Raw genomic sequence first — 27,857 nt, forward strand, 5'->3', positions numbered from 1 at the left:
AACTCTGCGGGCTGAGGGAATTCTCCTTCGCACACATGTACTCCCTCTGAACTGCAGGCTCAGTGTCTCTGATTTCCCCTTCGTTTGTTCACTCAAGTGCGCTTTTCAGTGGCGAAATATCGCTTTTGAGAAAAGCTGTCAGCAGAGATGGAATTTCCTATGAGGGGAAGAGAGTTTGGCAAAACATTTTCATGAAGTTCCATGTTCGTCTCGCTTGAGCTCCCGCCTGTGTTGTCCCCACTTTTATTCTGTATGACATGCAGTAGGTATCAACGTGGTGATTTGCTATCCCTCAGAGGTGGAATGTCTGCTTTGCTTTGTTTACCACACTCCCTGTTGTCCCTGTCACTTGCGCTCAGCGAGATAGTGGCAACTAGAGAGAAACTTTCATTTCCACTAACCCGCCGCCTTCGGTGCGCCAACAACTCTGAGTATCAGCGTGCCACAAGTCATTCTGCACACTTCAACTATAACATCAAATGGCTGAGAAACGGCTAAAGCCCGACAGCAGGTGTGCTCTGAATCGTTCAGATCAACATGTCAACACCTTTAACAAGACATCTCATTTCAGGCACCCGCGCTGTTACCACAGCTTGGGCTTTAGTAGATGCCTCTGACTGAGGTTTGAGGCTTGGAGCAGAGAGCCAGATTGAGAGGTTTGGGGATTGGAGGTGAGTGCAAACCTGTGCATCAGCATCTCTTAATCCCAAAGAGCCATAATCTGGGATTAGTGATCCTCTCCACACTGGATCCAGATTAGAGCATCCGCTCATGGAGGAGCCTCTGCAGCATCGGCTGGCACCACCTCCCCGACCCCTGTGGGAGGGGCTTGGAAAGGCTGTGGTGCTCCCTGATTGGAGGAAGCTCCGGATAAACTATGTGGTGACAGGGGTTGCCAAGACGATCACGCTGGCTTTGCCATGATTGGTTGTGTCAGAGCTTAGGATGTCTGCTTGTCCTCAGATCGGCATTAGATCACTCGCTATAGAGACACTTGTGTAAACGTATGTATGTACACGCACACGCTGTGGGACATGCATGTAAATGATTGAAAGCCACTCACTCTTCAGTTCATCAAATTTACCAACATGCTCTTACAATGCAGAGACGCTGATTTATGGATCCAAAAAGTGACCAGTGCAAGCAGTATTTCACTTGCTTGTGTTTGTATGTGTGTGTGTGTGTGTTGGCCAGTGGATCGTGCCCTTTGTCATCTGTCACTAATATGCACTCACACACAGCAGTAGCAGCAGCCCACATAGGTCAATCTCATCACCCTGCTCACTGGCACATGGTGGAACCATAATCCTAAGGGTCAGAGGTCGGCTTCATGCTGCTTGCCTGGCTGAAAGGGCAGATGGGACACATGCGTGCATGGACACACACTGGCCAGCTTCATGCTGCTGGGTTGGTTTGAAGGGCAGATGGGTGCATTGTGTCATAATGGCGGCTGAGCTACAGCCTGTGGGGGCGGCCATATTGTCATTGAGAGGACACTCGGTAGGTCAGGTGAACAGAGGCGAGCACTGACTGTAGTGTTTTACACAGCCTTTGTTTTCGACTGGTTATATCCACCCAGTCTCCCTGGGAGTAATGTAAATGCCATTTAGGTTATTTGCAATTTTCATTCTTTAACTTGGCTGATTTATTATGTCATTGCGGAGCTTAGTTTCTTTCTTTCTTTTTTTTTCTTGTCTTGAAAAGCTATTAAAGCAAAAAGTGATTTAGACTACGCGCAGGAGGCCTTTAAGGCAGAAACTCAGCTGAATTGTTCTTCCTGCCCACTTCCATGTTCTCATTTGGAGCTAATCCACTTGAGGGTTTTTATGAGACAGAAAGAAAAAATAATCTGTATGCAGCGAAGCACTGTGGAAATTGCAAAGTGATATTATATTGATTTAGTGAAGTAACATAAGTAATGTAAAAAAAAAAAAAAAGTTAAAAAAAAACTTCTCACTTTTCCCGTGCAACTATTTGGGTCACAGTGCACAATCAATACACGCACATATAGCACGTGTCAGCAATCTGCAATCACTAACTCTTGGTTTGCTCTGACTGGTTGGGTGAGCATTTTCTTCTTGCTGTTTTACAAATACACATCATCAGTGTAACAATGCATTTTTCAAAACATAATTTACGTGACTCATTTTGCTTGCATATCTCGGCTCCCTCTTTCATTGCTGCGGAGACGACGTTCGGGAGGTTTATGTTGTTTAAGCTGCTTCAGTTGCATTTCCACTGCAAATGTGGTATTAAAAAAATTCTGCAATTTTAAGGAATTTAATACATTTTTAATCTGCTTTTCCTGGATTAGGCTCCCACATTAGAACAAATCAGGAAGACACAAAGGGCAAGGACTCAGGGTCTAAATATACTCCCTTTATCCGTCACTGCATCTGTCCCATTTTTTGGGAGATGTGCTTCTGGTGATGAGCGCCGGTACTTTGTTTTTACTAGAGGAGCATTAGAGTCTCTATAAAACAGGGAGTGCAGTCATTTCACTCCACAAATTCACACAAAATTGCTCTGGCTTCCTATTAAAGGGAATTCTACTGTGTATTTGTTTGTAAATTTTATGACAACCTGCAAGTAGAAGCCAATGGTAGTCAAATATTTGTGCATGCACAATATGTGTGCGCATGTGATTCGGAGCACAAGCTAGAAATGGGTGTTATAAGGTAGGCAGAGGATGACAGCTCTCAGTTAGGTCTGTCAGACCTGGGACTCTGCAGGCTGTCAGTCCCAGGATAGCAGAGAGAAAATGGAATACATTATATCCCCGGTCTCCTGCAGGTCAACTGTGACAGGGTTGCCCCTCAATTACTGAGTATCAGCACCTCTTCTCTCCTCCCCACTCCCCTTTTCTTCTTCTCTCCTCCTCTCGCTCGCTGCAGTATGTCTGTGTGTGCTCTGCAAGAAGCATGCAGAGAAGAAAAATAGAGAGGAGAGTGGGGGCAGGGTGGCAAGTACCTACAATAGGCTGCCTGGAGATTCCATGGAGCCCAACGAATTTCCAGAGGCGTTTATACCTTGGTGATTGTTTGAATATATCTCCTCACCTACACCAAGGATTTGTTTGCTTTCATCCAGCGTAACGATAGACTTTATGTTTTATTGATTGTGCTGCGAGCGCTGAGCATCACCTTAGATATATACCTACTGCCGAGTAGCATCTCTCTTTCAGTGAATCTCATATATCTAATGATCCTAAACTTCATGTTTTATGTATCCACCTTAGCTAATAAGGTCAACTAGCAGTGAAATGGGTGACAGGAATTTATGCATTTTAATGCTGCTGCGGAACAATGGACACGCGCCAAACACAATAGGGTGGATGCAGAATCAGTCAGTGAGGAGGTAGTGTGACCAGCTGGAGCCCTCTACCCTCTGACCTGGAGGTCACCAACTGCTACACTTCTCTTTCATCTACCTCTCATGGTTGACTCATGAAAATGCATGGAATGAGAAAGTTGCTTTGTTATACAGATAACCTTGACGCGTGGAGGTCTGATAGGGCAGCATTACGAAATCACTTCCCTTTATATGTTGGGGCGGGGGACTAGTGCCTCTTGATGTGTCATTTTATTTTGTGGATTTGTGATGGAAAACAAGGTCAGACCTGGCGCAGATGGAATGGGCTGCGTCAGTATAACTGGACGCCGTTGCTTAACCTTGAACCCATATAAATCCTGAGTGCTCTGCCTTGCGGTCACTCAGTCACTTTTGACCAAGCAACTGCCATTAAGAAGGCTTACAGCAGGCTACGCTCCTTTCTTTATTCCAGCTTTTTCCAAAAGCTGCAGGCCAAACAGAATGGGAGTCTAACGTCCCCGTGTCCCGGTCCCTTTCAGAGCAGTGACTTGAGCTTTGTGTTCAGAGACTAAAGAGCTCTTTCCTGCTCCCCTGTCCTTTTTAGTATCATGGCGAACAGACCTCTCCGCCTCCAGGTCTCAGCTTGCACACTGCTGCGGCTCACAGACAGTAAGAAACCAAACAGTGAAACAATCCAACATACAGAGCGAGTGATCTGCCACCCCGTGCACTTTAATGGCTATGTGACCTATTTGCGGGAGACAGGACTGTCACGGAGATTGGGCCTTGAAGCTTACAAGCGCGAGGACACACGCACAGGCAGCCTGGAAATTCAGTTTGGGATGCGTGCACAGTAGAGCCAAAGGCTTACACCTCTATTTAGACTCCACTTAGAGGTGGCTTCTGACAGATGTATGAGGCATCGCCGCTCTTTTTGTTTGTGTTTCAAGAGCAGTCATCAGCTTTGACATGAAAAGCTTGTGAATGTAAGTTAAACCATCAGTTTTCAGCAGTAAAGCTAGTGTGGTTTGTTCTTCATTGTACTGGAATCAGTGACTACAGTAGAAATATTGAATTTTCCCAGCGCTGGATTCGAGGTCTATCTTTTCAATCTAGTATCATGTCTGTAAAGCTCAGCCTCTGTGTTAGCCAAATATTGTCAGACAATTGACAGAGCACTGGCTTGCTCACACTCCCAGGAAGGAGGCAGGGACCAGGGAGCGGTACAGATAACCAACCCAAACATCCATGGATATCTCTGTACCCGACTTCCCTGGTCTTATATTTCCAGGGTTAAAAATCAATAGGGCTACTACTGATGAAATTTGCCGCATGAGTGCGCGTCGGAGTCTGCAAAGTAGACCTGGACCGAGACATTTCTTTGCACCCGCCGTTATTCACTTTTGTTCCATTCTGTTTTCAAATGCAAAGGGGATTTCATTTCATTCTCCTTTTGCCATTTTACTTTTTTCGCTCTAAATCCAGCTTTTGGAAGGCCCAGAGGCTGAGTAAATGTGATCGATTTCTAGAGAGTGTGTCATCTAGGCCACCCTTTTAGGAGTGGTTTTGTAACAGAGGCACAAAGGCGCGTGGAGCCATCATTCAGCCGGCTCTTCCATTGTTCACTTAATTCATGCTGAAGGATCCAGGTCAGGCCCGCAAGAACCCTTCACAGGTTAGAAGTCAGGGCTCCTCTCCAATAAACTAAGGCAAGAATAAAATCACTTGTGTCCAGAGGCATAATGTGTTATTACCCGCAAGAATTACGCATATTTCCGCCTCTTTTTCCCCCCCTATTTGTAATATGACTGTGAAACTAATGAGAACAGAATGTCTCTGAAATTATATTTGCTCAACAGGGCTTGCAGAACAAAGAGCTGATATGAGACTGGATGAGAACATCAAGCTCGGTTATTGGTTGGACTGTGTTTAGTGGAGTAGCAGGTTTTAAACCCATACTGGACTGTTTTCTTTAACGTGGCAGTCATCTTTGGGATAAGATTAAGTTTGAATTAACTGCAGCATGGCGCTATTGCTGTGTATTAGAAATGAATATAGCTAGTTTGTTTCGCTTTTTATCTCTTTTGCAAAGTCTTCCCTCTCGTGTGGCTAAGTCTACAACAATGAGCTCCTCCTGTCTCAGAATATTCCAAAAGAAGCTATCTTTCCTCCGTCACTGAGGGACCAATTCAAACGGCAGCCTTGCAGTCAGGCTCTCCTGTGAAGGAGAATTAATCTGCTCCAAACAACCTTTTATTTTCTCTACACAACTACTTGTCAGCCTCAACTAAAAGCAATTTGTTTTTGGCTCGCTTCTTCAGGCTCATGTAGCAGGACTGAGAGAGCAGTGTGGCATGTTGTTTCAAAAAGGAGAAGAGGGGGGAAAAACAGTGCTTTAATCTGATTAGACCTGGCTAAAATCCCAAACCGGGGCTGAAGTGCAGTGCTTGTGGTTTCTGAACAGCTTACGCTAAGTCTGTACCATGGAAATAATCTACTCTTAAAACCCAGGAAACAAATCAACTATGGTAAGGACATAAGTCGCTGTCATTACGGAGTCATTAGGAACAACATTTCCATACAGCATGCAGGCCAGTAATGCTGGCAGAAGGGGGCAGTGTATGTGTGTGTATGTGTATGCGTGCACTTCTCTGATCCTGCCTTTTATATGTAAGTGTGACTGTTGATGCTTCATATTTACAGCAGAAGCGCACGTGTGTGTGTGTGCGCGCGCCTCTATTTATTCATATTTGTGCGAATTTCTCCAGCTTAAAGAAGATTTTGTTTTTGAATTTACTTTCGGTTTGCCTGCGTGCCTATCTCCATCTATCTGTGTGTGTGTGTGTGTGTGTGTGTGTGTGTGTGTGTGTGTATGCATGTATGCGTGTTTCTCTGCGCTGCTGTGGGATTGCAGGACGACTTCTCGGGTTCTGAATAATGAATCAAAGCATGAGAGAGGAGCAAAGTCACACTGCAGCAGCTTGTCTCTCTGCACTGCTTTCACCGTAGCCGAGCTTGATGACTAGACCCTGGAAGAAGCTCCCTGTAATAGGGCCAAGACCCCGCTATCACCTCCGCATCCCCACAGCGGTAGACCACAAAATTCTCTTTGATGTAAAGTTAAATACAAGCTGGACAACCGAGTAAAACCAGATATTTCATGAATATTTAAAATGAAAATATTAGCATTTATTGTAAAGGTACTCTCTGTTGATTAGAGGTGCGCTTAGAGAGACAAGAGGAAGAAGCCATTTAGGAAGATCAATAGAAAACCCTCATAAACAGGCACTTCAACAGATGTCCATCAAAAAGATGTAGAAAAATCAGTTGGTGATCAATATCCTGTAAATTTAGGAAATAAACAATGAGCGGATGAAGCCTTGGGAAGCAGCGGAGAGGAAGAAATATGCTTGCCACCTTGGAGGCTTGCAGCAATATCACAAAAAAGGATCTTCTTAATGACACTATTAAACTGTTTTACCACAGCATAACATGTTGTCAGCCACAGCGTTTCATTGTCCCATTAATAGCCTCCCAACACAATTCAGATTTCAATATCAGTTTGCTCTCATTATCTCTCTTCTCTGATACCGTTTCATTTTGTACGGGCTAAATTAAATGTAAAAACCATAATGCAATTTTGCTGGAGGAGAACATGGCGTCTAATTGCATTAGGCTGAACTGTCGGTGGAGTCTGCAGCAGCTAGGCCCCCCATCACTCTCCCACAATTAGCACTGGCTACTCCCCTCAGCAGCAGGTGTTGTTCTGCTCGTGCCAGCATTCCAGCTGATTATCTTAGCCAAGCGCTGCGAACTGCTCTTCATCCATCTACGTTAGGGCACCACCATAGCTCTGTGCAGATACAGATTACAGAGCTTCAATTACATTACCGGACAGCCAGCAGATACAGATGTTGAGCTGTGCACGACGAACGGTCACACTGGAAACAGGGAGTTGGAGAGAGGACCTACGTCATGCTGTCATGTTGCACATGGAGGAGCTGCAACCTTGTTCTTGAAAGGTTGTGGTGCATCACCAAGAGAAGCTAAGAGGATGTGGAAGAGCATGCTTTGAGTGAACCTTGGAGGCCCAGAGCGGTAGTAGCGGCAATGTATTCACACACATACACACACAGCCTGAGGTTGGCAGCATTCCAGCAGTCTCTGAGAGCAGTTGGGCTAACCAAATTATAAATTTACAAGGACTAAATTACATAGCTAGGGTGCACACATACTGTCACATCAGAGACTCAGCCACAGGCGCACATACTCACTCCTTCCCTGGCTGTTTCTCCCTATCTACACACACACACACACACACACACACACACACACACACCAGGGATACAGAGACAGCCAACATCAAACAACTGAACTTGAACTTTGGACAGGTAGAGAAGCTTCTGTGCATGATATGAATTAAAAAATCTCATGCCCAAAGAAAGTCCACAGCTTTTTGATGCCAGTTTGCTTCCATCCTCTCATGTCAAGATTCCCATCTGTATCTGAGGTGCATCATCGTGCAAATCAAACTAAAAACTGAAATTAAGATCTAGATGGAAAGTGTTCTTAATTATCCATTATAGGAGACATGGCTAAGCTTGATTGCACTTACAAACTAAGGCCCAAAAAAGTTGGGACGCTGTGCAAAACGCTAATAAAAACTGAATGAAATATTTGAAAATTTTATTCACAGCAAGAACATAGAAAACATATAAAATCTTCAAACTGTAGAAAATGTAGACCTTACATTATTATATTATTTGGAATTTGAGGGGAGCAATAAATTTAAAAAAGATGAAGAAAGATGATTTTACCGCTATGTAGCATTCCTTCTTTTAACTAGAGTTCGTAAACATCTGGGAACTGAGGTGACCAGCACATGAACTTCTGGGAGAGGAATGTTTTCCAATTTTTTGTTTGATATCCGATTCTTGCTGCTGAACAGTCCTGGGTGTTCTTTGTTGTATTTTTCATTTCACGATATGTCAAATGTTTTAAGTTGGTTATTCTGGACTGGAGACAGGTCAGTTCAGCATCTTCAGCAATCTTCTACTACAAAGCCTGTAGCAGATGCAGTATGCAGTTTAGTATTATTGAGCTCAAATAAGAAAGCCAGTCCCTGAAAAGGGCTTCATCCTAATCATTTGTTACTGCAAAACCTGTATATACAGTACCTTTCAGCACTGACTTTCACTTACAGCAGGGTGCAGCTTCCATGTTTCCTAAAAAGAATTTCAAATTTTTATTCGTCTGACCGCACAACAGTTTTCCCCTTTGCCTCAGTCCATTTTAAATGAGCTTTGGCCCAGAGAAGATGGTGGCATGTGCTCTTTCTTATTTGCAGGATAGAGCTTTAACCTGCATTTGTGGCTGTCACAGTGAAATGTGTTCACAGTCAGTGATTTCTGAAAGTGCTCCTGACCCTGTGCAGCCATTTCCATGACATAATCATGCCTGTTTTTAATGCCCGAAGATCAGAGGCGTCAAATATTGATTTTCAGCAACACACAGAGATTTCTGCAGATTCTTTGAATCTTTTGTTGATCTTGTGTACTGTAGTTGATGAGATATTCAGTCTTCCCAATTTTCCATTGAGGAATGTTATTTTGGAATTTTTCCACAATTTGTACTTTACTTCTAAGAAACTCTGCCTTTATAAATAATCATGTTAATGATCTATTGTCAGTTAACCCAATTAGTTGCAAAATCTCCCTTTAGCTGCTTGTTTTTAGTACCACTTAATTTTCCCAGCTTTTGCTGCCTGTCCCAATTTTTTTTTTTATACCCGTTTTCTATGTTTTGTCATGAATAAAATACGAGTTTATGAGATTTCCAAATCACTACATTCTGTTTTATTTACTTCAAACAGTGCCCCTACGTTTTTGGAAGTGAGTTTGCACCATGGCGTTCTTATACACTTCGCTTCTAGATGACAGATACTTGAATCAAGCTCCATCTGATTCATTTTCAGTGACCGTTTACCCAGACACAGAGACATGGCAGGAAAAACTGAAGACTTGAAGAGGTTAAGAACAGTTTTAGCCATAGTAAATATAGTATATGTCTTTATTTATAGTTCAAGTGGCTCTGTGCCACTTTCTTGTAAACAAAGGAAAAACAAGTTACGTTTCAATTCAGAGTTACGGTCCATGGCACATGTAGACATGAGGGGTGACTCTATTTCCCAGTACTGGATGCTTGATGGACATGCCACTAGGCAGTGCCATGATAAATGCTTTATGACTGCATCCTACTACCACACCGGCACTTGGCTTCACCAGGCTTTTAGTGTGCTGTCTGCTGTCTGTTTTTAAACTGGACCAACATGGCAATTAACTGTTAGAAAAATAGGTCATAAGATATAGGCTGTTTTTTTTAAAGGGTTTTTTTTGTTAGTTTTTCTTGGTATTTGGCCAAAAGTCAATATTCTGGAAATGCGTAAAGACCAGTTTGACCCCAACATGTCACCATGCAGCTCTGCCAGCTTATATTGCACAGCTGGTATAATATAGTTAAAATGAGTGTGCAAATGAGGGATGAAATGGATACTACTATTATTCACCAAAGCGTAGGTGTGTGCATGTAACTGACACAAACAAACCTCCAAACTCCCAGACCTCATAGAAACCTCCACAGCACCGCCGAGGTCTTTAAAACCAGGGGGAACTTTGAACTTCTGCAGCTAGCCACGTGAATCATACATGACCAGGCCATATCATGCTTTGATTACTGTGAAATACACAGAGAAATTGAGTTTACAGTCCCTCATTCACTTCGGGAGAAAAGCACCAGTGGGAAAAATCAATTATCAGTACTGAATATAAGATCATTTGACGCACCTGCACATTTTACGCTGTTTATTTCCTGTTTTTTTTTGTTGTTGTTTTTTTGGGAGTGGTGATCAGAGAATGCAGTGGGTTCAAAGTGGTCATGGCTTCGATAAATGTACCTTACAGAAAAGGCACAGTTATGAAAAGACACGTGATATCTTTGAAGCCACTGTAGCCTCAGTGTATCGATCAAACAAGCTAGATATCATCAGCAAGGTGTAGCCATAGAGTGTATGCATCGCACAGACAGAGATGTGTCGTTGACTCAGTGTTTTGCGTTTTGTCTTTTCTTTACTCTTTTTTGCTTTTGTGAATGATGAGTTTTGTTCCTAGTTTCTGTTTTCAGTGCTTGGTCCTTTTGTTATTTTTGTCTTTATCTTTATTTCAGATTATCCTGCTTTCCCTGTATTTCCCGTGTCCAGTTGTTAAGTCTCCCTCAGTTAGGTGTTCTCATGTTTTGGTTACTTCCTGTTTTATTTTGCCATTCCCTCCCTTTCGTGTGCTTCATGTTCAGGTTTTTGCCTCATTACTTAGATTCTGTTAACCTGTCTTCTTTCACTATTATCTCATGTGTGTATTAAGCCCCTCAGTTTTCCTCAGTTCCTTGTACTGTTCCTTGTGCTCCTTCATTCCGTGAATTCCGTTTTTGTCTCCGACTTTTCACTTCTGGCTCCACCCTAGCTTTGTTTGTATTTTGTCCCTCTATGCTCCAATAAAGCTACCTCTGAGTTTGTTTTTTTCTCTGGAGTCCTGCATAGTGGCCTGCTGAACAGAGACACAACAATATTACATATGTGGCTATGTAGGTCCCTTTCATTACTACTTGGCATTCACCTGTCACACAAAATGTCCTCACATTATACATGACTAAACATTTAATAAACAAATGCATTATAGTAGTCACATTTTTGTGTACCATACTCTTAAGTATCCTCATTTCTGCTGAAAAGCTGCCTTTGTCTCAATTTTGAAGCTAGCCACAAGTGGCCTTTTGAGGAACTGCAATATTTGTCACCTCCAATGCTTCCAGAGGTTTTTTTTCCCCACTTCGTCACTTAACCGTGTTTCCCACTGCAGAATTACACTTAACTTTTGTATAAACTTCTTAGCTGCGCTGCAACCCCCCACAATTACTAATCCACTTTTAGGTCTGCAGAAGAGCTTGTCAGATGGTTGAACACCTTCGGAAACCCTTCCCTCCCACAAATTTCTGACATCAGAACTAAGGGGGCACAGAGGTAAGAAAGTTAGCAAAAGGCTTTGAACTTCTTTCTAAAGCTCTTTTATATTCTTGGCACAGCAATTTCTGTTTGTTTGTGCAAATAAGTACAACACCATGAAGGCTTTCAGGAGACTGTCTGAAAGCATGCATCATTATTTCCATACACACAGTATTACAGCTCTCGCCTCTCAGTGCCCAGCTTTAACCTCACCGCCCAGTGTGGCATTCAGAGCTCAGCATATACTCCTTTGTTTGTCAATGCGGTCAGACACATTATACAAACTAATTCTTTTTAAACACATCTTTGCCCGTCTGCCCACCGATGTATACGTATGTTTGCCCAAGTTGTGGTATTGCACGGGTATAGTTAAAACTAAAAGTTAAAACTGTTTCCTTAATTTTTTGAGCAGTAATTATGTGATATTTACTGTAAACTATGTCTATTCTCTGTATATTTTTGTGATAATTCAATCTTTTGATCTTTAAACTAATTATTTGCAGCTCCATCCACCCATTTTTTTGCATAACCAGTCACTGAGGGCTGAAGTGTACCCCAGTTGTCATGGGGCAAGAGGCAGGGTATACCCTGGATAGCTTAGTATATCACAGGGCTAAGAGCTGTTATACACTGAGCGCATTGCGGAAAACACCCCCCGCTTTATACCAGATTTTTCAGAAGGAAACTTGTTGTGTAACGCTGGTCCTGATGTTGCTAAACAAGAAAAGGAAGAAACAAAGATTGTGGGTTCATCCAATTCTCAAGAAAAAGCAGTAACAGGGATTTTGACCACATCCAAGGGGGCTGAAGCAGCATCTAGCTGTGCCTGAGGTTAAATTATTACTTTACTATTTCCATATCATTATATTTTCAGAACCAGTTCACATTGTGAGTAAATAGTGCGCTTGTTACCAAATGCAGCAGTCTGATTGGTCAGATCTGTTTTGTTTTTTGTTGTGTTTTTAATGAGTTTATTTATTTCTATATGATCATAACAAAACAAGCAGTACAAGAGTAAAAACACACAAAAGCACAAACCCAACTATATTTCAGACAGAAAGCGTGTAGGCCGAAGCAGCGGCTTATGTGCACCTACCACTCATGCATATTACAAAATTGAACAACCACAAAGTAACAATGTAACAGAAAACAATATTTCATAGTAACATTAGTTGGCATGGTGGTCCAGCAGTGCCACAGACCTCAAGTATTAAAGACAGACTCTGCATAAGTCGTTCATTGAGTTCCTCCACTCACATTGTCTCAGTGCGGCTTACATCCAGCAGAGATGTTACATGAGTTAGAGATAACTCCGCTTATTTAGTCTATTACCTGAGAAAATGTAATAAACAGTGTTTTTTTAATCTCTGTAAACTTGGCCTCGATCACAAACCCCTGCTTTTATATTTATGGCGTTATGTGGGGATGAAATGTTCTTAGCCTGAATCCTTCTAAGCGTACAGTTCTCTTACAGTGATAATAGGGAATCACTGTCAGTGGCAGGCCACACTTTTCAACAATGGCCCTGCCAGACCGGCTGCCAATTATCACTAAAACAAGAGCAGAAAAGTAAACATGCAAACACTTTACACATCCATGCATGTGCACACGCACTCGCTCAAATGTTTTGTTTCCAAATGCTTTTCCTTACCTTTGGTTTCGCTAGTTAAACAAATAAATTGATTCAACCAGCAGACTTAAGGTTGAATGCCACAAAGAAAAAATAAATGATGTAAAGCCCGAGCTTGTCATTTCTGAATGTGATATCCTGTGATTCGCAGATTATAGTATTACTGTATTTTCATTTTCTCACTTTCTAGAAGTCAAAATATAAACAAAAAAATTACATCTGAATTTAAATGTGTGTCTTGTTTGTTTAACAAAAGTAGAATAAGCGTTTTTAAACGGTTGTCAACATAATTGCATTTGAAAAGCTGTCTGAGCGTGTTATAAAAAATCTAGACAGTGAGCCAGTGTGGTGTTAGTCTGCAGCTTCCTAGGTCGGGCATTTTGGTGCATTTTGACGATAATGTTGTGGTTGGTGGAGCAGCTCAAGCTCACATCCATGGAGACAATGCGCACTCGTCTCTCCCATGGTTAATTGCTGTTCATGTTTCTCCAAGTGAGGCAACCCTTCCCTATATCAGCCCTCAGCCAATTTACATCTTATTATGTCTATCTGTGCTGAGACGCAGTCTCTCAAATAGAGAGAAAATTACTCTCCATTTCTGGGGGAAATAGTGACTCGTCCTAGTCTGCCCAACACTGATGCGTTCTGTCACCATGTCAGGTGCCTCTGAAGATATTACATGAATTCTGGCCAAGCAGTGTGGTCATTGTTCCATATTCTCGCTCCATTATTAAAACCCTAATGCCATTATCAAGAGCACACATAAACTGGTGCTTTTCAAAATAACTGGATGATGTGAATTTGGCTCTTACTTTTAAAAGCTGGCACAGGGCACAGCTGTGTTGATGTCATAGTTCATGTTAAATCACTCTTTTTGAGTCGTGCGAGTGTTGGGTGAATAATGCAAAGAATTTATGTGAATTTTAAGCTACAGTTGTTGGTTTTTATTCCTTTTTAATTGTATGATCTTAACTCTGAGATATATTTCCTGTCTTCTTCTTTTATAATTTACTCATGCTTTACTGTCTGAAACACTGTGTGAACTGTATTACAGTACAAAAGTCACAGACAGGTTAACCTTCTATGGTCATTTTGTTGTACTTTCTGAAACAAGCTATTTTAGCTCGTTTCCCTTTAAGGCTGTGGAGGCTATTTGAATACAGTGAATTCATGATCGTGTTCAGGAAAGCAGTTTGAGATGATTTGAGGTTTGTGACTCAAAAAGTGGTGTGTTATCCAGCTGGAAGCAGCCATCGGAGTATGAGTACACTGTGCTCATAAAGGGATGGACATCACTTACTAAAAATACTCAAGTAGGCTGTGGCATTTAAACAATGCTCAGGTAATACTAAGAGGATCAAAGTGTGCCAAGAGAATATCCCAAACAGCATCACACCACCAGCAGCCTGAATCACGGATATAAGGCAGGATGGATCCGTGCTTTCAAGCCAAATTCTGACACAAGCATTTGAATGTTTCAGCAGAAATAAAGACTCATCAGGCCAGACCGGTGCTGTCTTTTGCTTTTTTGTTGTAGCCCAACTACAGCTTCATAGTTCAGTATATTGTGCATTCAGTGATCCTCTACTGCGTGCCTCGGTTGTAACGAAGGGGTTATTTGATGTTGCTTTCCTAGCAGATTAAAGCAATCTGGCCATTCTCCTCTGACCTTTGACACCAGCAATGATTTATTATTAAGTATTTTCACTGAGAGAATTGTCACTGGATATTTTCTGTTTGTCAAATCATTTATAATAAACTATAGAGATGCTGTCTGGGAAAATCCCAGTAGATCAGCAGTTTCTGAAATAATCAGACCAGGCACTATCCCACATTCAAAGCACCTTCCTTCTCCTTTCTGATGCTCAGTTTGAACTTCAGCACATCAATTTGACCATGTCTACATGCCTAGATGGACTGAGTAGCTGTTACGTGATTGGCCTATTAAAAAATTGTTCAAACTAGCAGTTGAATAGGTGTATCTGAAGAATCAAGCAGTGAGTGTATAACAGTATAACAACAAACCATTGCCAAAAGTGGCAATATCTACAATAATAATATGTACATCTTTGATAAATACTAAAAAAAAAAAAACAACCTCCAGATAGATACCATAAAAACAGTACAAGTGTTGCAATTCTTTCAGTTTTTTTGTAAGAGCATGATCAATTCATGAAAATTAAAACACAACTTCCAGGATAAGGATGGAAAAATCCAGCAGACAAATGTACAGATGAATAATTTCAACTGTTATCTCTTATTCATCTTAAATGATTTGTGTGGGTCTCAATGCTCCATCCTTAAAAAAAATTCACTTTTGTGTCCGCTCTTTGTTTTACATTCATATGTTCATATTTTAACCCAGACTAGTTGTAATTCCGATTTCTGTGGGAATATTATTTGCGTGAAAAATGTTGTAGCTTTATTGACTTTATAAGCACACATTAGCTTGCATGTATTCACTCTGCCTCTCTCTCATCTACATGTTCACACGCACAAGGGTGGCGAGATGGGATCCTCTGATTCAGCAAATCAAAGGCCTATCCTCCTGTCCATATTATCGATGCTGCTGGAGGGCCGTGGAGGATGCCGGGGCACAAGGCAGGGTGGGGGTGGGAAGAGCTGGCGGATCTGTAGGGGGGGCAGGGCAGGCAGGCAGGGCTGGAGCTGCAGATTATTCTGGAAATTGCCAGCTGCAGTGTCTGCAATCAGGATCAAACCGGTTCCGGGTGGGGGAGGAGAAAGTCACTGTCGATTTCTGTCAAGCCAGGCTGTGCCTGTGTGTCTCCCGGCTGAGTGGGATGACATTCGTGAGGACGATGGTGGAAATGTCCCACCACCTCATCCTCTCCTTAATAATTCATCCGCCTTCCCAGGCTCCCCGGCTGTGGCCGTGCTGCCTGCCTTTTAATGGAGCCGGTGATTACCAACACTGACATCTTAAGATTCAAATAATACACAGACACCAGGCCGGAGCAAAATCAATAGCACATAGAGGGAGCGTAAAGCACATCCAGCAACCATCTTGCCTACTACAGACTATACAAAGCTTGTACATGCAATAACACATCCAGCATTCCTTACTCTGCATGCTGCCTCCCCCTCACTGTTCCCAATACTGTTCCTGATACTATAGGGCCTTCTTTTCCTATTTCCCTCCCTCTTCCTCATCTTCTCCTCCTCCCTGCATTGCCTATCCTCCCTCTTTCATATTCCTCTCCTTGTTTCTTCCTCTTCTCCTGCTCTGCCTCTTCCGCTCTCTGAGGATTGCAGGGCTCCTGAGGCGAGCAGCAGCAGAGCCTTGGGACAGACCCTGATTAAAACTGCCTGTTAATGACAAAGTCCCCAAATGCTGCAGCTCTCGCTCTAATCCTAATCTCTGTGTATCCGCAGGAGCATATATTTCTTCCCTCGCTTTAGCCCTCTGACACCAAACAGAAGCACAGAAGCAGGCAGCCATTTTGGAACAGCTGTATGGAGGTTCGTGTAATGGAGGAGGTGTTCACAGGAAGCCAGCGGGAACAAAAACCGTTGCACCAAATCTACAGTTGATTGTGATGATGTTAGGTTCTCCTCATCCCTCCAGATCTGTGCATCCAAAATCATTCCTACATATGGGATAACTACAGGTGCATGCCAGTGCAAGGTGCCTGAAGCCAGCCTAGTCTCGTCACTGAAAGCTCAATTTTAAGAGGCTTTAGTACTTAAACACAAGCTGTTCTGTCATTATTCGACTTTAAATAATCGACTGGGTAACCTTGAGTGCACAGGAGAAGCAACCCATTCACCTGAAAACAGACTGATGTGCTAATAATACACAGGGAAGGTGAGCAGTTTATTTTAGCATGGGGAGGGAGGTTGGGGTCCGCGTGTCTCCAGTGATGCAGGGTTGATTTCTTTCGGCAGGCCCGCTAATGCCCCGAGGCAAGCGGGTGAAGGGCCGTAGAGGAGAGGGGAAGAGAAAGAATCTGGCCTGGAGAGACTTTGCTACACGAGTGCACTGGAGCCATTAAAATCTAACAAGAGATGAGTGTAACAGTATATATTTAGCAGCGGTGAAAGCCTGCTACACCTCTGTGTCGCTCTGCACTGGTTGTTCATATCTTTTGGTCACTGCAGGAGCTCAAATCAAAGCAGAAAAACTGTGAAGGATGAGAAAGAATGAAGGAGCAAACTGAGGTGTTTATCATTTGCTGTTGTTGCTGCTGGTGTGTAAAAGAAGCACGCCCTATCTGAGCAGCAACCACATTCGGTGCGATAAGAAACAATGGAGTCTTAAAATGAACAGGGGGGCTGGTTCAGTGCTTAGAATTATGGAAAGGATTTTGGGTGTGGGAAAAAGAAGAGAGCGTATAATGAATTTTCAGCAAATCGCAGAAAAGCATATGAAGAAATCTCTATGAAGACTTCCCTCTGTATCCCTCTGTCTTTTTCACACAATTTTTTCTCCCCCGTCTCTTTTTTTTAAATCTATATCTCGTGGTCTTCTACTTTTGTGGATTTCACGATTTTATATATATATCTTATATTTTCATCTGTCCACTGTGCCAATCTTTGACTTTGCAAACTGAAACATTATCATTGCAGTGCAGCATTATTTATTCGAGCCTCTTTATTCAGTTTTTTTTCTTCTCAGTATGTGTAAAATGTCACATCGTGAGACTGCTTTCATTCATACTTGCATCGCTGGCCTTAATTGAGCGACCTTCCAGAACAACTAGAGAAATTGCACATTTCGTTTTGTCTCTGAGCTGATATTATGAGACCTAAAAAATACTTTGGAGTGTAATAAGTTAGGAGCATTTTTCTAAAGGAGTAATTTGATATTTTTGGGAAATATAAATATTCAGTTTGATTCCAAGAGTTGGAGATGGAAGACTGATACAGCTGCTTCTGTACATTATCTAGATAGATAGATAGATAGATAGATAGATAGATAGATAGATAGACTTATATTAAAGCAGAGCCAAATTATTTGATTCCCAACAAAGTCTGTATAAAAGATATATAATGAATGATTTATGCATTGCAGCTTTATGTTCATGTTTTTTTTTTTTACTTTTAGTTTTTTAGCAAGTGTTAGCCATTTTTTGATGAGCCATCAGCTAGTACTAGCTATCTTGGTTAGCAAGATGACTACCACCGAATACCTGCTAATTAGTGGTCAGTCATAACAAAAATACGAAGTCTTTCCACATAAGACTTCTTACATGATTTGTCAGTACCATTAATCCCACAGAAAGCTTTGTTATTTGTCAGATAATTACATTTAAAAAGCTCAAAAAGGTAGCAGCAAAGCAGTCAAGGCATCCAGTTCAGTGGCTCAAATTAGCCCAGGTAGCATCCAGCGCTTAACTAGTTGTACGCTTGTCATTTAGAGTAGCCAGACCAGTGAAAATGCATCATTTTATGGTTTAATATAATTTAAATAGTGAGATATTTAAAAAAAAAAAAAAAACAACACTTACTATAGTTAACAGAACCTTTTGTAAGCAGTAAAATGTGACACTTTACTCACTTTTAGAGCCAGTCTCCAGTGACTGCCGGAGAAACTGCAGTATGCACGCACATTAGCACTTCGGGGTAGCTGTAGCTCAGGAGGTAGAGCGGGTCACCTACTGATCGGAAGGTTGGTGGTTCGATCCTTGGCTCCTCCAGTCTGCATGTCAAGTATCCTTGGGCAAGATACTAACCCCAAGTTGCTCTCCGATGCATCCATCGGAGTATGAATGTGTGTGAATGTAGTTAAATAGCACTAAGTATAGATAAAGTGCTTGTGAGAATGGGTGTGATTGGGTGAATGTGGCATGTTGTATAGAGCGCTTTGAGTGCTCCGAGAGAGTAGAAAAGCGCTATATAAGAATCAGTCCATTTACCATTTACCACTTTGAATCTTCTGTACAGGCTTAGGTTTTTTAGCCCTAAGGAGGTCTCCTTGCTAACTAACCATCAGTTGTGGTGACAGATTGAGTCAGCCTAGAGCTGCACAAATATAACGCTAACTTTTGGTATTAAAATGATTTCATGTATTTCAAAATACATGGGCCAAGTAAACTAAAATTGTCTTGTCGTCAGACTGTATTTACTTTGTTTTTCTTCTCTTTCAATACAACAAATATTTTTTTCTATTACTGACCTTTTATTGGCATTTAGTTGGAAAAGAAATCACCCCAGTCATACTTTCCAGCAGAATAGAGACGTCCGTTATACACGCAGGCATTTTCGTTCTGTCCACTGATGAATGGGAGATGGTTCTTGTAATTACAGGGTGCTTTGCAGAGTCTGATTGCAGCGCAACAAGGGGCAGAGAGAGCAAAGTTCAAGCTTCCTGATATTTCCCAGAGAAATAAATATAATCAAGAGGTGTTCTCGGGCTCCCGTGGATCACAAAGTTGAGTCCCCTTTGTGTGGACACCTTGGCACCGGAGAACCAAGCAAATGATTTAGTGAGCTGCAAAGGTTCTGAGATGTTAGAAAGGTGGGGAAAATTATAGAGAAATTATAGAGCTTCTTTAATCTATCCATCAGCAGCCGCCATGTGAAAAAGGGCTTGAAGAATTTTGCAGATTGCTTTGGAGCTAAAAAGCGTGGATGTTTTCTTTCTCTGGCGTCCCTCTGAAACAGCTAGGTGGAGTTCCTATGCCCTGAGCACAACCTCTCGATAAAAAGAGACTTTTTACTCCAAATGCTACAATATTCTTTCAGCTTAAACAAATTCAGTGGCTGTTCTTGCAAATTTCGCCTTCTTATCACTGAAATGACTCATTTGTGAGCACCGGACCATAGAGATCAAAGAGTTTGCTGCATAGTGAAATCTCCATTTTGTAGCAAGGCACAAGTAGATCTCAAATCACCCTCTTAACATCAATGGTAGAAACATCAAATATTGAACTTTAATAATTTGATGTTTAAATTGCATGAACTCCCAGACAAAGACAAAAGACAAGTCCTCATGCTACTCTTCACATATGTAATTCGAATCGATGGTTGCAATCCTCTAACTCTCAAACCGCAATCAAGGCTGAGGGTCTTGAAATATTTTCAGCTCAAACCTGTCCTTTTGAATATGAATACTACACAAGGTAGCATGCATTATGATAATAGCCTTCAATTACCCAAGATATCTGCATATCTATCTCCTCTACTTCTTGTAATGCAGTGAAGAGGAGCATTACACTTCTGAGGACACTATACGTGAGAGCCGCGTGAACGTTGGATCATCACTTCTCTCCCGCCTCTCGTAGTTGCGCGCTTAGCATCAGCATTCACTCCTCATTTCAATCGATATCAATTAATTATCACGGGCACTCCGAAATGATAAATGCTTTTTATCTATCACTTCACAAATCAGTGCCTTCTCTGTTACCGTGCTAATATTTCCTCCATCGTCTAGTCGCAGTGGACAATTTAAATTGAAGATGCATGATGAAGGAGAATCAATATTAGTGGTGGTCAGAGTAAAGGGGAGTGTGATGTCTGTGACAAAGATTTTTTTTAAAAGGTTATACCATCAACAACTCAAATTTTATTACAGTCGATCACAAACAAAGTGACCAGCATTGATTGCAACACGCCGAGCCCTTCGTATCTTCTGTGCAGCCATAAATCACAGCTACTGTAGATCTTGGACTTTGTTGAGGACAGGATGTTAATTCAGAGGTTAATCTGTACACACTGACCGTGTTTTCATGGTTGTAGCTCATGTCTCATATTGAGCACGCACTGTCCTCTGTGACCGTGTGGCCGAGAACCCAGTGACCTGCTCTGGATGGTGTCTGACCCCTGAGGGCAGGGTGTACAGGGTGAATATGACAGGTAACGCCTCTCCTTGATGCTGTACCGTCGACCTTTGACATTTGTTTGAAAGCTCAGCTTTTGGAGTAGAAACATAAATCTTTAAAGGAGATGCTAACAGTCACTCTAACATCCAGTGTAAGCTTGGCTTTGCTTTGAAGGGAAACGTTATTTGAATGCAAACACAACTGGCTTGATGGCAAACTGGAAGAAAGAAAATGTCGCCCACTTTAGTAGCAGTGTAAAAAAAAAATAATATTCAGATTCTTTGTCGTTAATTATAAGCAACATGTAATTAAGTGTCAAAAACTGAAGGTGCTTAATGATTAATCATGATCTTTGATTATTATCTATATATCTATATATGAATATGCAGCTGTCTGGTTGTTATCCTAAGGTTTGAGCAGGTTTACATGTAAGCAAACACTAGTGTTGTGTGACTATAGAAATTTTGGTATCGATCCAGTACCGAGTAACTAGAGGGGCAGCACTGCCCATACTAATACAAATACTTTTGTCCTATAAAGGCAGCTTATGTAGGGGTGTGCGGTGTGTCGTGATTCATGAGATGAACCATCATCAATTTCCAAATTCTTAATACATTTTAATGATGATCGGTTCAGCTATCAATACGATACCAGTACTGTACCAGCACTTGTATCATGCCGTTGATATTTGGATCACTATTTGGATTTAAAGTTGTTTTTTTTTAAAAATCCTGCATTTATGCAATGTTGAAACTAAAGCATTCATTATTTTCTGGTGTTTTATTGTATTTTCCATTGCTCATAATTTTACAGGAAGCCTTGAATCAGATATCCTGTAGCCCCACCAGAAGCCCTGACAATTTATCCTCAGAGACGAAGTCGCTTAAGCTCCACTTTATTCCAATTCTCATTATTCACCATTTTATTCGGTAGGTGGTGGTAATTTTACCTCCTTTATATAGACTTTAGGTTTAGTCCCATGGTTGCCAAACCAGAAACTGAGCCCCTCCAAATGGCCACGAGATAAATCTGAGGGGTCGTGAGATGATTAATGGTGTTGGTAACAAGAAACAATAGTTAGCTGCAACATGTAGCTACTTGTTTGTGTGTAAGGATTTGGGGACACGGGCTGTTTCTCCATAATGTTTAATCTTTTTGTGTTTTCAAAAGAAAAATTGGCAAATGAAAGTGAGATATGTTTACCGCTCTGGACCTCTAACCTTTAAATGAAAAGAAAAATATGCTGCTAAGTAGCTAGCAAGCGGTCTGTGATGCAGAAAAATGTGGTACAATAAAAGATGCAATTTTGCTCTCCATAATCATATTATGTATGCAAAATAACTTAAAACCACGTTAAGTAAAGCACAGAATTGAGTTATGTTGCAGTGCTATACACTACAGTGTACATCAGTTTATTTCTATGCATTTAGATAGAATGGAGCAAAAATAATTAAAGTTGTAATTAACTTTGCAATGTCAATAACGACAAAACAAAAACAAGTTGGAAAAAGCGCCTTCACAGTGAGTCTAAACTCACTGACACTGATATATTCTGGTGAGATGTGTTTTGTTCTAAAATTACCGGCCCTACTGTAGAAATCATCAGGGATGGAAAGAGCTCCGTTCCTGTATTCCAATAAATAAATGTCATTACGCCTGAAGGGGTCAAAAGTTTTTATTGTGCTTTTAATGCCAAGAAACCTGCAATGTTGTTTCTGCATTTCCTCCACAGAGCACATTTAGGTCTCCGTGCATATTTACCTAATTTGGATGGAATAGATTGCTCACAATGGTCTAATTACCATAATTATACACGTTACTATAGAAACCCACAAGTCCAGGTCCGATTCACTGTGTTTTACCTCCCAGACAGTTTTAATTGTTGTGATGTGAGATAAGAAATGGCCGCTGGCATTTTCAGAACTACTCCACCATTGGCTTTTAGCAGCTGCCTTAATTTCACTTTGTGTCAGCCGCAGCTGTGTTCAGTGTACTCTGCAACACCCACACACCTGTCGGGGAACGCTCTCTCATTATTCCAGCAGAAGAGGAATATGTAAACTTTGCTTGATGCGGTGTAATTTTGTGATATAACCTTTATTTCAAATCCACTTAATTCAGTTAATAAGTCACTAATCTAATAAAAATATAGTATGTTTACAGTTTTTCCAAATTAAATAAATGAATCTAAGTGAAGCCGACTTTTTACGCTGTGCTTTAGAAATTGTATATAATTTGATGGAAAATCTTAGTCCCCTTTTTAAGTTGTGTTGCCAGTGTTGTCCATAATAAAGTCAGCAAACCTTTACCTGTATATCTTCTGAAATAACTGAAATAATTAAACTATAATAGAATGAACTCTGTTTCCAATTACAGCCGTTTTTATTGAAAAAGGGAAAAGTCATTTAAGCAGTCTAATTGAAAATATATCTCACATTCCGCATTAAAATTCCACACGTTCCTCAACTTCCTGCAGAAGTTGTCACACCACCCTCTGTGGCTCCCGGGCCTTTGCAGGACTTTCTGTGGAGTGTCCTCTGATTGTTTTTGCCCCGCAGAGGACACAACTCAGATCTAAGACAACGGATCCCAATCAGTCATGGTAGCTGGGGTTCGGGCCGCGACACATCCCTCACTATTTCAGAGGTATCGATCGTTTAATTACACAATATGGGTCAGATTTCCCATGATAGATGACACTGTAAAGGAAAAAAAGACAAATTCGGTAACCGTAAAGGCAGAAAAGCAAAAAAAAATTGCAAAAAGAAAGACAACTGAAGAAAGTTGGGGCGTTATTGTACAGTATATATAAAAATAGTATTAAATATAATGCTGCATTAAATTAGTATTAATAAATTTAGTTTTCCAAGGGATTTTAATGGTAACAAATGATTGTGGCACGATTATACACAGGACAAAAATTAAAGTACTGGTGACAACCTTTACTGAAGTTCTTGATTAAAGTGTACTTCTGAGCTACTTCTGCTTTAGCTATAGCTTCTCCTCTTTCATACAATTTCAGCAATGAATAATATACCAATAAAGTACAAAATTATCAGGTAGCTGCATCTATTTGTATTGTGTATTTGTATTTTTTTTAATAACTTAAATTTGGATAACCAGTTCTTGAAGTTCACTTGTACACTTGCCCACAAATACAGCATGCAGCAACAGCCGTGCTGTAATTCTTAAAGTAATAGTTTCCTCAAATGAACATTGATGTAACTGAGTGTAACTGAGTGTAATATTGCAACTTGTGGAAAGCTTGCTGTGTAAACTCCTCCCTGGCTTTTTTTCTGTGTATGTCTGTGTCTGTGTTTATGGTGGAATCACTGTAGCCTTATCAGAGCAAATCCCTCGTTGGTGGGACGGCTCGTGAAAAGCTTTCAGGCGACATAAATTTGCGGCTACTCGTCACCTGTGAAGTAAAAGTGACGGCGTATGGAGGGAAGGGTGAAATCGTAGCCCTGTTATTTATGTGCTCTGTCTCTCTGTCTCCCTCAGCTGTGCTATTTTCTGCTCTCCCTCTGCAGCACGGCCCTCGCTCAGGCTCTCAGCTCTAATTCTGCAGCACTCGCCGACGTCCTTCATTTGACCTTGCCGCACCACGGTGCCCTCTGACGCCACGCTGTTATAGCTTCAGCTCGACAATGCGTCATTACAGGCACACACAAACACAAACACACACTGCCATTCTGCTAATCAATAGTGCATTGGGCTCCAGGTCAACAGAGGGAATTAACTGAGCATGCCCGATCACATGGTAAGAAACATTGTCTCTGCATTATAATGCATGCATGCAAAGTGGCGTGCGTCCCTGTTCCCTGTGTGTATGTAATTTCAGTAATGAGTGCAGTGCAAAGGCTAAAAGCGATATTTTGCCGATGACCTGCTGTTCACTTCACAGCGTTGTGTTTCTCTATGTGGGCTGTTTGAGCCTATGAATGGTGATGGCGCTATGGAGGCTCCTAAACCTCTTCTATAGAGGTTACACTTGTATCATCTCATCCTCCGCCTGCACCTCGCTGTGCCTTGCTGTTGAACAGGAGTAGGTAACACACGTGTGTATGTTTCAGCCTGTCTTGACTCCAGGAACAGAAGCCTTTTTCTGTGCAGCAGCATTGCATTATCGTTCTCTCAAGTCTTTCTGATTAACTGCTACGTATCGAGAACGTGCCTCCGTGGTCCAATTAAAACACAAATAATCATCAAGTGATTTGTTGCCAGTGTAAATTTTGTACTTTGCGCTGCAGTAATGTGTTTTTAGGCTCGTTTAACTACAGAAAGCCACCGTACTTCACGTGCAGCATGTTATGTAGAGCATTCAAAATGCCTGATTTTAATATAGGAGTACATTTCAACAGTATTCATTCTGGACCTGCATCTGTATAAAAGGCTGACCAGTGAGATAGAAAAGAGTGCATGGCATTCTGCTCTATCTCTACCGCTCCATTCCACTCATCTGTCCCCAGGGCCAGAGTCAGAGCGGCGGGATCAAAAGTAAAATCAGAGCGGAGAGCTGTATCCAATCATGTCAGTCGGAGAGGTCTCTCCTTCTACTGTAGTCTGGCAACGTCCAGGGCTGAGGGCACTGATCTCTATCAACGAGGATAAATTCAGTCAAGCCGCTAAAATGTGTGGCGGCGGACCTCAAGTGATTTAAATCATTAAAATGAGGCCAGCTGCATCATGCAGTCAATGCACACGGTGAGGGCATCCAGCAGCCTGGTACAGAGAGAAGAGTGCCATCATCTGGCCCCCGCTGATACATCCATCCTGCTGCAGATCGCATGTGTGTGCAGAGATGCAGCAGCTGATCGGTTCAAGCTGCAGTGAAGGTATTTGTGTGTGCGCGGTCATGAAATAATAGGTGTTTGGTCCGGTATGATATTGCTGTCAAAAACCTGAAACCCTTAGGCCCAACCTAAAATTACGATTTGAGTCAAAGTATCCAGCGTCCACACACATTCAGAGCATACCTCCATCGTCAAAGTGTTTCTTTCACGTGAGGCCCATTCCGTGTGATCTGTGTTATGGCACAATTATGAGGGCCAATCGAGCGAGGATTCTTTGTTTTCAGGAGAAAATGTGCAAAAGCCTGACAGCATCTTAAGAAGAAGCCAGCAGCTTTTAAGTACAGACAGACAACAATCACACATCAACCGTTCCATTTCGCAAATAACAGAGCAGCCTCCTGCAACCATTATATGGGCCTGAGAGGGAGAGTGTGTGTGTGTGTCTTGTATAATTGTAGGGTTATAGATGTATGTTTGTATTCAGTCTGCTTATTGTAAAACGGTTGTGAGGTGTTGATTCACCTGTAAGTCTGTGATTGAAAAAGAAAATCGCTGCAAGCCTCTCAGACTTGCACTTGGGACAAAATTGCTTTTTAGAGTGAAATTAAAAGAGTTTTATTAGAGCTCAACTCAGCTTTCGAGGATAACTTTGACAAGGGTCTATGTTCTACATCTTATTCAAGCTTCATTTATTTATTTATTTTTTTGCCTTTATTGATAGGAAGGTGCAGAGACCGGGAAGACAGTGGAGCCCCTTCAGCCCCTGCAGAAGCCTTCAGCATACAAGTCGCCTGCTCAACCATGTGAGCTATAGCAACGCCCTAGATTCAAACTTTATCAGGTGTAAAACGATTTAAGCAGTCTCCTTGTTATGCATACTTGCATCTTGTCTTTGTCATTTGCTCTCGCGCACGCCGCCAAAAGATAAACATAAGCACGGCGCTGCGTGTCCAATTCAGAAAAGCCTTTGAAAAATAGACTCCGTGAAATCTCTGCTCAACTTGATGCTCCTGCAAACCACGAGAACGAAACAAACAGGTGGCGTTATCGGCGACATACCCGACAGCTAAAGCACACACGGGACCATCTAAGTCAATCAGCAATCACGTCTGTCCTGACCATAAACACACCTATTATACACGCCAGGCGGTGTCAGTGTAAACAATGCAGAACAATTCGAGCTGCACCGACTCCTCTGATTGGCTGAATCGATCATCGGAGGCATTTGATGTTATAGGAGGAGAGGCGAGGCATATTGATTGGAGGATAATCAGAGTCAAGCTGGCTTGGTCCTCTTCAATAATTCAAAGGAAGGATTTGGGTGAGATTCCCTTAGATCGGAGGTGTGATGTACATTTCATAGCCTGAGAGTTTGGTAGCAGCACAGGAACGGGGAGATGTGTGTGTGTGTGTGTGTGTGTGTGTGAGTGTAAGTGAAATGGGGGAGGGTGGGGGGCGGGGAGCGGGGAAGGGGGATGGCAGTCACGTGTGCCCAAACATGAGATACCTTTTGAACCAGTTGTAAGCAACAGCATTGTTCTTGTAATTGTGTTCTACAAAAATTAAAACTACAGTTAATATTTTGCATGTGATGTGCATGTGTGTCATTTGTGCGCTTGAGTTCATGATTAAATTCATGCATTTCCTTTTTTGGAGGCTTTTCTCACAATGTTCTTGAGGCAGAATGTATAGCAAACTGTGTTTACCTCACCCAGAGGACCTTGCACTGCAATCCAACCATTGATTTTCCTCTAACACCTTCAGCTCTGTATGTGTGACTAAGCCAGTTTTACCAGCCATGACATTTCTGTGAAAAATAGAACAAGCATAAACATTTTATCATATTTTCCTTCTTTCCTGTCTTCACTGAACGCAATAAAATCTGGATCAACATACTGCCGTCGGAACCTTAATCAGATTATCGTTAAACTTGCATCAGTTCACCTCAGATCAGCAGCATGTCAAATCAAATAAATTTCATCTGATTGCCTGTGTGTGGAATTTTAGACTTTAGTTAATGTAGTGCTTTAACATTTAAATTTAGAAAAAAAAACCAGATTACCTGCTTTAAAAATATTGTTTTTAGACCTGCTAAACTGGGGGGAAATGGTTTCTAAATAATTTAAATAGCTTCAAATCACACAAGCTCAAAAACGCGCACAGAGTATTTCGTAGAACCACCACAACAGTGCCATCGCATGAATAAATCAGTTAACTCTTCATTATTTCGATATGCATGCAGATCTGTGCAGCTTGCATGGGTTTACAAGACACCAGAAGTTAGT

General features: G+C 41.7%; 1 long non-coding RNA gene across 1 annotated transcript in view; it reads left to right on the top strand.

Annotated features, from left to right (window-relative positions):
• The window catches only part of LOC146511371 (uncharacterized), a 115,630-nt gene extending 88,628 nt beyond the window's left edge, over positions 1–27,002 (top strand). Inside the window, exons 6-7 of the long non-coding RNA XR_014876245.1 lie at positions 1–24,539; positions 26,294–27,002. The exon at positions 1–24,539 is cut by the window's left edge and continues 17,148 nt beyond it. This is a non-coding gene — a long non-coding RNA (uncharacterized LOC146511371). The remainder of the gene's footprint in view (positions 24,540–26,293) is intronic.
• Positions 27,003–27,857: the final 855 nt, after the last annotated feature.

Source organism: Neolamprologus multifasciatus, chromosome 9, assembly GCF_963576455.1.
Source record: "Neolamprologus multifasciatus chromosome 9, fNeoMul1.2, whole genome shotgun sequence".
In the NCBI taxonomy this organism is placed as follows: Eukaryota; Metazoa; Chordata; class Actinopteri; order Cichliformes; family Cichlidae; genus Neolamprologus; species Neolamprologus multifasciatus.